The sequence below is a fragment of the Moschus berezovskii genome, chromosome 14 (assembly GCF_049115385.1).
Source record: "Moschus berezovskii isolate FMDL1 chromosome 14, NW_MosBer_1.0, whole genome shotgun sequence".
Lineage (NCBI taxonomy): Eukaryota > Metazoa > Chordata > Mammalia > Artiodactyla > Moschidae > Moschus > Moschus berezovskii.
This window is the reverse complement of record NC_142473.1, coordinates 83,213,042-83,224,636: the sequence shown is the minus strand read 5'-3', so window position 1 is coordinate 83,224,636 and position 11,595 is coordinate 83,213,042. Positions and strand designations below refer to the sequence as shown.

At 39.2% G+C, this 11,595-nt stretch overlaps 2 pseudogenes; both read right to left on the bottom strand.

The window, feature by feature from the left end:
* Window positions 1–458: 458 nt before the first annotated feature.
* Window positions 459–1,376, bottom strand: LOC148775689 (olfactory receptor 10AG1-like; annotated as a pseudogene).
* Window positions 1,377–8,047: 6,671 nt separating this feature from the next.
* Window positions 8,048–9,014, bottom strand: LOC129554104 (olfactory receptor 10AG1-like; annotated as a pseudogene).
* Window positions 9,015–11,595: the final 2,581 nt, after the last annotated feature.

Below are 11,595 nucleotides of genomic sequence, written 5' to 3'. Positions count from 1 at the left end.
TGAGTGGGTAGCCATTCCCTCCTCCAGGGGATCTTCCCAATCCAGGGATCAAACCCAGGTCTTCTGCATTGCAGGCAGATTCTTTACCGTCTGAGCCACCAGGATAGCCCAATAAATATTTAAGCACAGTCAACGGTGGATTATTTTAAACCATCTAAAGTATCTTATAAGCTAGAAATGGTTAAGTTTTTAAGGGGAAAGTATAGATATTTAAAACCTTTCTCTGATAACTGTGTGGCAAACAGTTAAAACATTTATAAATATACTCATCATTCTATACTTTTATTGTTTGCAGTCCCTCAGTGCAGTCCAGCTCTTTGTAACCTCATGGACTGCAGCATGCCAGGCTTCCCTGTCCTTCACTATCTCCTAGAGTTTGCTCAAGCTGTTGTCCAGTGAGTCAGTGATGCCATCCAACCATCTTGTCCTCTGTGGTCCCGTCTCCTCCTGCTTTCAATCTAGATTTTAAGTAACAGTTGTCTCAAAGCTGCAATCACACCCTTGCTCCGAAGGCTGTATATCATGGGATTTAACACCGGAGTCACTGCGGTGTAGAACAGGAGGGCAGTCTGTTAGTTCCTGCAGAGTGACTGGATTTGGGCCTTAAGTCGGTAACGGCAGCAGATAACCAACAGGTGAGAAGAACACGTGGAGAAGGCTTTGGCTCTTCTGGCTGTTGGCAGCCTCAGTGCAGGCAGACGATTTTACTGTAAGAGGCCAGCATTAACATGACAGGCACCGCAGCAACCAGCAGAACTATCAATAGACCGACAGCTCATGAGCAGAAGTGTCCCGCAGGCCAGCGCCAGAATGGGGGGCGCCACGGGAGGGGTTAATCCCGTTCAAATGACAGAGACGCAGAGGGAAGACCCAACACGTTTGCCCATCTGCACTGGGATCCCACTGACCCAGGAGCCCACAGCCAGCTGGAGGCACGTCTTTGGGGTCATGACCAGGGGACAGCGGTCATAGGCCATCACCGCCAGGAGGAAGCACTCAGTGGCTCCGAGGATAAGGAAGAAACACATTTGAGCCGCACAGGCCAGCACAGAAATGCTCCTGTCCTGAGTCCAAAGGTTCACCAGAATCCTAGGAAGAGTGATGGACACATAACAGTTTTCCAAGGAGGAAAAATTTGTCAGGAAAAAATACATGGGTTTGTGCAGTGCAGGGTCAAGCCTCATTAGTATTATTAAGAGACCATTTCCAGTTAAGACAATGATATAAATGATGGAGAACACCCCAAATAGTAACCCTCGGAGGTTTGGAAGGTCAGAAAACCCCAGGAGAACAAATTGTATAACTGTGGGTATGTTGTCTTCTGCATCCAACTCTTCATATTTCATCTGTGGGAATGATTCAGTCAGAAGTACCATTATTTCACTTTTTGACTTTTGTTTCCTTATGTATAAACAGGATTCTATGTCCTCTTATTTTTCCAATTCCCTAAAGAAACAAAACCTATTATTAATAAGACCTGTGAAAGTGTAGTGAAATATATTTTCATTAATATTAAATATATTTTAAAGAAAACATATCTCTAATTTTCTTGAAGATATCTTTAGTCTTTCCCATTCCATTGTTTTCCTCTATTTCTTTGCATTGATCACTGAGGAAGGCTTTCTTATCTCTCCTTGCTATTCTTTGGAACTCTGCATTCAGATGCTTATATCTCTCCTTTTCTCCTTTGCTTTTCACTTCTCTTCTTTTCACAGCTATTTGTAAGTCCTCCCTAGACAGCCATTTAGCTTTTTTTGCATTTCTTTTTCTTGGGGATGGTCTTGATCCCTGTCTCCTATACAATGTCACGAACCTCCATCCAAAGTTCATCAGGCATTCTGTCTATCAGATCTAGGCCCTTAAATCTATTTCTCACTTCCACTGTACAGTCATAAGGGATTTGATTTAGGTCATACCTGAATGGTCTAGTGTTTTTCCCCACTTTCTTCAATTTAAGTCTGAATTTGGCAATAAGGAGTTCACGATCTGAGCCTAAGTTAGCTTCCAGTCTTGTTTTTGCTGACTGTATAGAGTTTCTCCATCTTTGGCTGCAAAGAAGGTAATCAATCTGATTTCGGTGTTATCTGGTGATGTCCATGTGTAGAGTCCTCTTGTGTTGTTGGCAGAGGGTGTTTGCTATGACCAGTGTGTTCTCTTGGCAAAACTCTATTAGCCTTTGCCCTGCTTCATTCTGTACTCCAAGACCAAATTTGCCTGTTACCCCAGGTGTTTCTTGACTTCTTACTTTTACATTCCAGTCCCCTATAATGAAAAGGATATCTTTTTTTGGGTGTTAGTGCTAGAAGTTCTTGTAGTTTTTCATAGAACCATTCGGCTTCAGCTTCTTCAGCATTACTGGTTGGGGCATAGACTTGGATTACCGTGATGTTGATTGGCTTGCCTTGGAAACGAATAGAGATCATTTTGTTGCTTTTGCGATTGCATCCAAGTACTGCGTTTTGGACTCTTTTGTTGACTATGATGACTACTCCATTTCTTCTAGATAGTGGTTTACTAATGTTTACATATACTTTCAGTATGGAAATCCAATATATGAGGCAGTTATTAATTGATTCTCTGTTTTGTCAAGTATGTTGGCTGTCACAGAAAAATGACCCTCAAAGACACATTTTATTTTATTTATTTTTTTTACTTTACATTAATATATTGGTTGGTTTTGCCATACATCGACATGAATCTGCCCTGGGTGTACATGTGTTCCCCTTCTTGAACCCCCCTCCCACTTCCCTGTTCCCCATATCCTCCCTCCGGGTCATCCCCGTGCACCAGCCCCAAGCATCCTGTATCATGCATCGAACCTGGACTGGTGATTCGCTTCACATATGATAATATGCATGCTTCAATGCCATTCTCCCAAATCATCCCACCTTCACCCTCTCCCACAGAGTCCCAAAGACTGTTCTATACACCTATGTCTCTTTTGCTGTCTTGTATCTGAACTGATACAGGGTTAAGGTTACCATCTTTCTAAATTCCATATATATGCGTTAGTAGTATACTGTATTGATGTTTTTCTTTCTGACTTACTTCACTCTGTATAATAGGCTCCAATTTCATCCACCTCATTAGAACTGATTCAAATGCATTCTTTTTGATGGCTGAAAGACACATTTTGTAAGGAAGGCTGAGTGCCAAAGAATTGATGCTTTTAAACTACGGTGTTGGAGAAGACACTTGAGAGTCCCTTGGACTGCAAGAAGATCAAACCAGTCAATCCTAAAGGAAATCAGTCCTGAATATTCATTGGAGGGACTGATGCTGAAGCTAAAGCTCAAACTTTGGCCACCTGATGCAAACAGCCAACTCATTAGAAGTCCCTGATGCTGGGAAAGAGTGAGAGCAGGAGGAGAAGGGGACGACAGAGGATGAGATGGCTGGATGGCATCTCCAATTCTATGGACATGAGTTTGAACAAGCTCCGGGAGATGGTGAAGGATAGGGGAGCCTGCGTGCTGCAGTCCGTGGACTCACAAAGAGTCAGACACAACTGAGCGACTGAATAACAACTATATATATATATATATATATATATATATATATATATATATATATGTGACAACCTTGTGTGTGCATGCTAAGTCACTTCAGTTGCGTCTGGTTGTGCCACCCTACGGGCTGTAGATAGCCAGGCTCCTCTATCCCTGGGATTCTCCTGGCAAGAATACTAGAATGGGTTGCCGTGCCCTTCTCCAAGGTATCTTCCCAATCCAGGGATCAAACTCATGTCTCCTGCAGCTCCTGCACTTCTCTCAGATTCTTTACCACTGAGCCACTGGGGAAGGCCATATATGACAACCTTAATCATTCTAAATATAATTAGTTCAATGAATCCACCTAGAAAATTTCACATCTGTGTTATTGCATGCACATACACAAACTTTTTATCTGTGTATCTATCATCTATCTAAATGCTTTAAACACATAATATAAATATACGTATATAAATATGTATATCTTTGTGTATAACGCTTATTATGGCAAAGCTCAATCATCTTCCTTTTTGAAATTTCAACATCATCTCTCTGAAAGTTTGTTTCATAATTTATATTTTTTCCAACTCTCCCCTTAGACCATATGTTCACCTTCTCTTTATCTTCCAGTTCTATTATTCTATTTCTATATATGTTCTCTGCACTAATTATATGATAGTGAAATAAGCTTACATGCTTTCATGTCACAGCTAAAGAAATAGTTTATCGATATAAAGGTTACATATAGCAAAACTCTATTCCAAGAAACGATTATACATATGATACCTATATAAATATAAATATGCAGATACCTTTAAAAGAAGGAAAGAAAAAGATGTTTACCATTATTCCCTGAATATTCTTTTCCAGCAAAAGATCCATAGCTATTAATACAATCCAGATGCACAATGAAGACATATTCACTTTTCACTTTCCCCAAATCAGGCTATTAATCTTGGAAAGACTTTGCACATATTATTGACCTTCCCCTCCTTCGTTGTCAGTTGGCTTCAGTCCACAAAAGCAATAGTGTCCTAAAGTACACACACAGACACACACAGACAAGCATGTATACCTACATAAATGAATATCTGTTTTCATGTTTCTAAATAATAAAAGCAGGTGTGCTTAGATTCTCAGAATTATAAGTGACTTGTTCTGGGAATAGTACAATGCAAAGTAGTGACAAAAGATTATCTTGCTAATAAAGATATTTGTAATTTACAAAGCAGTGGTAGTATTTGCTCACATTCATTGTGCTTGAAAAACAAGTGATACAGATACAGATTCTTGGCAAGCCTTTGCCACTGAATGTGGTAACTCATTTAGATACGGTTTGTTAGTTGCCAGGCCAAAGTGAAAATAATTTCTGAAGCTGTCCACTGACAATTCTAGCTTGTGGAACTTCAGCATCTACCCAAAAAGTCATAATGCGCCAATATATCACTCTTATTTGCCCTCAGTCTTTTCAACATATAATAGTTTCAGGATTTCTCCAACTTCTGCCTAGAAATGTTTCTGGAATTTTGTTGCTGCTATTATACTTCTCTTTCTTTTAACCTCCCCTAATGTAAATCAGTCGTTTCCATTAGATTTTAGTGGGTTATGTTGGCTGTATTATCTGAGAATCTTGGTGATTCATTGTTTACTTGGTTCTCAATAAGAGTTGGTGCTTCCTTCTTCACTTTATTATCAGAATTGGTCACAGGTCATCTGGTTGTTTTTTCCCAAGGAGAAAGTGGTACTGCACCTCCATATACATCTGGAAATAGCCAGCTCCATATAAACGTGAACAGAACTGACATATATTTTTATGGGAATAAACTTTAAAAGCAACGGTTCAAGCTTCATCATATTTTTTAACTTTGAGTAATGGAAAAGACTCTGATGTTGGGAAAGGTTGGGGGTGGGAGGAGAAGTGGACGACAGAGAATGAGATGGCTGGATGGCATCACCGACTCTGTGGACATGAGTTTGAGTGAACTCCGGGAGTTGGTGATGGACAGGGAGGCCTGGCGTGCTGTGATTCATGGGGTCGTGGAGAGTCGGACACGACTGAGTAACTGAACTGAACTGAACTGAATGGTGACAGGTCATATTTCTGCAATGATCTGTTGTCTGTCTATATGAAGGATTATTATATATACATGGAATTTTGAAAAATATGTAACTACAGAAATAGCACACACAACTAATAATTGTGATTTTCCTTGTCCAGAATGAATGCAAATGTATTGTTTGATTTTGATTACCTGAATAGCACAAGCTTATTTTAATAAACCGCACAATTTCAATAAAACAAAGGGAAAAATAGAATGATTTACTCTGTGATTTCTGTAATTAACTATGATGACTTTTGTACTGGCCGTTTCTAATATGTGTGTGTGTAAGGTTTAACGTGTACAATACTTGTGCTTTTATAGCAGATACTTACTTTTACAAAAATTTAAATCCTTTCCTCTTTCCCCTAACTTTCCTATCCCCACTATCATCTCTAAGAAAATATATTAAAAAACCATGACTTATGAGTATTCCCATCACTTTTTCCAAGCTCATCTTATTATATGTAAAGATTTCAATAATATCTTTTGTTTTATCAACTCAACAAATCATATTACGGATTTAATATGATATGCACATAAATGACGCCTAATAATTACTAATATCATTGTGCAACATCATTTATTAAACCACATTACCAATGAGAGGTACTTTTCACTCTAAGAAACTATTTCTCTGTAGAATAATTGCTAGGCCAAACTATACATAACATTTTAATTAATGTCCATCACTAACTTAGTTTTGAAAATTTCTGTGACAGCTCTATGGGACTGAATAATATGCTTTCCAATAAGTGATATAGCTGAGTCTGTATTACAACTGGGCCTATTATAGCAATTCTTGTCTAAAGTTCTTACTACAAGAGAATATTTCACAATAAAGTTATAGAATTCCCAAGCGAAGATTTGCTATTTTTTGACCCATACACAACTGTATAACTGGAGACAGAAAGGTTTCTCAGTGTTACAAGTAATTTTTATTTTGGCAATAACTACCACTTTATGCTGCACTCAATATGCCAGCAGATTTGGAAAACTCAGCAGTGGCCACAGGACTGGAAAAGGTCAGTCTTCATTCCAATCCCAAAGAAAGGCAATGCCAAAGAATGCTCAAACTACCGCACAATTGCACTCATCTCACACGCTAGTAAAGTCATGCTCAAAATTCTCCAAGCCAGGCTTCAGCAATATGTAAACCGTGAACTCCCAGATGTTCAAGCAGGTTTTAGAAAAGGCAGAGGCACCAGAGATCAAATTGCCAACATCCGCTGGATCATGGAAAAAGCAAGAGAGTTCCAGAAAAACATGTATTTCTGCTTCATTGACTATGCCAAAGCCTTTGACTATGTGGATCACAATAAACTGTGGAACATTCTGAAAGAGATGGGAATCCCAGACCACCTGACCTGCCTCTTGAGAAACCTGTATGCAGGTCAGGAAGCAACAGTTAGAACCGGTCATGGAACAACAGACTGGTTCCAAATAGGAAAAGGAGTGCGTCAAGGTTGTATATTGTCACCTTGCTTATTTAACTTATATGCAGAGTACATCATGAGGAACGCTGGGCTGGAAGAAGCACAAGCTGGAATCAAGATTGCTGGGAGAAATATCAATAACCTCAGATATGCAGATGACACTACTCTTATGGCAGAAAGTGAAGAAGAACTCGAAAGCCTCTTGATGAAAGTGAAAGAGGAGAGTGAAAAGGTTGGCTTGAAGCTCAACATTCAGAAAACAAAGATCATGGCATCTGGTCCCATCACTTCATGGGAAATAGATGGAAAAACAGTGGAAACAGTGTCAGACTTTATTTTTTGGGGCTCCAAAATCACTGCAGATGCTGATTGCAGCCATGAAATTAAAAGACGCTTGCTCCTTGGAAGGAAAGTTATGACCAACCTTGATAGTATATTAAAAATCAGAGACATTACTTTGCCAACCAAGGTCCGTCTAGTCAAGGCTATGGTTTTTCCCATGGGAATGTATGGATGTGAGAGTTGGACTGTGAAGAAAGCTGATCGCCGAAGAATCGATGCTTTTGAACTGTGGTGCTGGAGAAGACTCTTGAGAGTTCCTTATACTGCAAGGAGATCCAACCAGTCCATTCTAGAGGAGATCAATCCTGGATGTTCATTGGAGGGACTGATGCTAAAGCTGAAGCTGCAATACTTTGGCCACCTCATGCGATGAGTTGACTCACTGGAAAAGAGTCTGATGCTGGGAAAGGTTGGGGGCGGGAGGAGAAGGGGACGACGGAGAATGAGATGGCTGGATGGCATCACCGACTCTGTGGACATGAGTTTGAGTGAACTCCGGGAGTTGGTGATGAACAGGGAGGCCTGGCGTGCTGTGATTCATGGGGTCGCGGAGAGTCAGACACGACTGAGCGACTGAACTGAACTGAACTGAACCACTTTATAGACAGATAAATTGAGTTTAAGATAAATATTGAAAATTTATAACAAATATATAAGAAATCAAATTCTGAAATACCACTTATTTTTTCAATGAACTAAGGTATTTGCATGGCCATTTTCTCAGTGCTGTCGTGACATCCTTGTTCCTTAGACTGTGTATCATGGGGTTAAGCACAGGCGTCACAGTCGTGTCGAGGAGAGAAAGCACTTTGCCAGTTCCTGCTGAGCCTTGGGTCTTGGGTCTTAAATATGTGACAACGGCTGATCCGAAGAACAAGGCCACAAGCATAAGATGAGCTGAGCAGGTGGAGAAGGCTTTGCCCCGACTTGTAGCTGATGGCAGTTTAAGGATTGTGGAGATGATTTTGCCGTAGGAGAACGGTATCAACAGAAATGGAGCCATGGCAAACAGCACAGTAAGTGTGAAGACAGCAGTTCATTCAGAAAAGTGTCCCCACAGGCCAGCCTGAGTATGGGAGGGATGTCACAGAAGAAGCGGTTGATGAGGTTAGAACCACAAAAGGGCAGAGAGAAAACCTGGCCTGTCTGGCCTATTCGGATTGGGATTCCACTGACCCAGGAGCCAGCCACTAGCTGCATACACACGTTGTAGCTCATGACTAGAGGATAGTGCAGAGGGCTGCAAATGGCCGCGTAGCGGTCAAAGGCCATCACGGCCAGAAGGAAGCACTCAGTGGCTCCAAATATAAGAAAGAAGCACATTTGTGTGGCACAAGCAACTAAGGAAATCGTTCTTCTTTGTGTCCAAAGACTCGCGAGCATTCTGGGGAGTGTAACAGACACATAGCAGATTTCCAAAAGGGAAAATTTGCCGAGGAAAAAATACATGGGAGTCTGGAGACCAGATCTAGTTTTGTTATCAGAAATATGATGCCATTTCCCATCAAGATAGTTATATAGATGAGCAAGAACAGTCCAGATAAAAACCTCTGGAGATGAGGAACGTCAGCAAAGTCCAGGAGAACAAATTCCGTCAGTTTGGTGAGATTACCTTCTGGTGCTTTTTCTTGGTGTTCCATCTGTGAAAAAGGGTAAATGTATTATCTGCTTTTTATTTTTACCATCAGGGATCAGTGCCTCTTTTATAAATTGTATCGGGATATCCAGGGTGATTTTCATGATCAATGCAGTTGTTTCTAATTTAAGAATTTTATTATTTATGCATTTCTCCTTTCTCAGTTTATAATCCATGTGTTATCACCATAAACTCTCCCTTGAAATATCTTTTAGGGCATTCTTTCTGAATGCAGTCTGAAGTCAAAAAAGTTAGAGTGTTAGTTGTTCAGTCATGTCTGACTCTATGATCCCATGGACTGTAGCCCGCCAGGCTCCTCTGTCCATGGGATTTCCTAGGCAAGAATACTGAAGTGGGTAGCCTTTCCCTTTTCCACGGGATCTTTCTGACCGAGGGATCAAACCCAGGTCTCCTGCATTGCAGGTAGATTTTTTACCGCCTGAGCCACCAGGGAAGCCCCCAAAGCCCTGATCAGCACAGACATTGGACAAACTGATAGCTATTAAAGATAGACCCACAGTGTTGCTATGTGATCTCAGTTTTAAATACTTACATTATTTTTATTTATTTATTTTTTAAATTAAAAAAATATATAAATACTTACATTATTTTGTGGCCGTGTCACATGGCTTATGGGATCTTAGTACCCCAACCAGAGATTGAACCTCAAACTCATAGCAGTGAAAGTACAGAGTCCTAATCATTGGACTGCTAGGGAATTCCCTTAAATATTTACATTTTTTGACAATTTTTTGTATTTCTCTATGATTTCACATACTTCAGTAGAACTATTAATATAACAGAAATTAGCTTCCTTATATATTTTCAGCTATGTATTTCAACTCTTCATTTCCCTCCCATCACTTGATGATCTTGATCATACATGTTCTTATATACAATTCACATTTTTAGGCAATTTATAAAAAAAAATGAGCGAATATTTTATTTTATTGTACACAGGGGAAGAAAATACATATATTTCAGTAAGATGCTATGTGGGGGCTATCAGAGGGTTTTATTCTGGAAAAGTTGTGTGGGAATAGATACAGAGGGAAACATTCAGAGGGTCACTGTGGGAAAAGAGGGGTTACCTGGAGTGTGTTCCCTAGCTGTGTGAGATACTTCCTGTTACGCTTTACCCCGTGTTCTGTGTGCATCTCTGAGGTCTTGTTCCTCAAATAATAATAATAATGATAATAATTCGATAACAGTTTCTAAACTCACTTTTCTTGGGCTAGGATATTGAGATTTAACAATGATGGATACATTGCTCATTTGCACATTGGTTTTGTGATTGCAAATCAGTGCCTATTTTTTAAATCATACTCAAGTTTGAATCCTAACTCCTTTATTTATCATTTGTTATATTAAGCAATTGCTTAAATTTTCTGTTTGCTTTCTTTTTTGAGATAATTAAATATGATATTATTGATAAAATTACCTATCACTTTTAATATGTTTACGTATAAGTCATGGTCCTATAATTATAATTATTAATATGGTGTAAGTTCTTAAATCTTTAGTTGCCAGGGTTGTAACACACTCCCTAGAAAAATTGTTTTTGGTAGAGTTATTAAGTTACTCATTGATGATACTTTTTTCCATTTTTTCCTTTCATCAGAGCCAGGAGTAGGACGCGGTCTTACCTAAATAAGGAATGACACTCCTCTAGTACAGAATCTAAGAGCACACATTCAGTTTCAGGGCTGATTCTGCACTGCACCATTGTTAAAATGACTGCCTCCTTAAATATTACACTCCAGGCATCACTTGACTCAACATGAGTCCCACCCTTTATGTTTCAAGTTTTTCCATGCAAGCATGGTCTAAATATAGTGTCATGGGCAAAAAATACAATCCTGACAAGATGGCCTGCAATTGAATCACGGCTTCACTTGCCAGCTGTTTGACAATGCGAATTGCTTAATCTCCCTGCGCCATAGTTCACTTGGCTGCAAATCTGACTTAACAGTTGAACCAACAGTTAGGATTGCTACATGAATTAATTCATTTGATACAACAAAGCAACTTAAAGTTGTTTTGGCATTCATAGAAAGTCTATTTGAAAGCTAACTATTATTGTTTTTATTAAAAGCTAAATTTTATTCTTCTAAATTTCACTCTCTGCTTTAACAGTATGAAAAACTGCTCTCTAATTTACATTGGCTTGGTATCACATGGTTAATGTGGGAATGAAATAAGATATTAAAACGATCATCACAGTGTTATAAAAATCCCAGACTTTTAGATGTGAATTCTCCATGAAATTTCTGCCAATAATTTAATAATATTATCACCTCTACTCTGTAGAACTAATAGGGAGAAAACACATGACTTTGTAGCACACAGTGCTGCAGTTTGGCTAATTCCTTTCATATACCGTTTTTCTTTCCCACTGATATTACATGTTCTAGGATCTAAGGACTGAGATCTAGGAAAATAGTCCTAGTTTTCCTGCTTGGAAGCAACATAGATCTTAGAAAATGCTTGTTTGCTTAATAAATTGTTCATTATTTGATTCTGAAATTGAGTAAAGGAACAGACACTTAATTTAAAATTGTCAATCTTAAAAGAGAGGAAAAATTAATCTA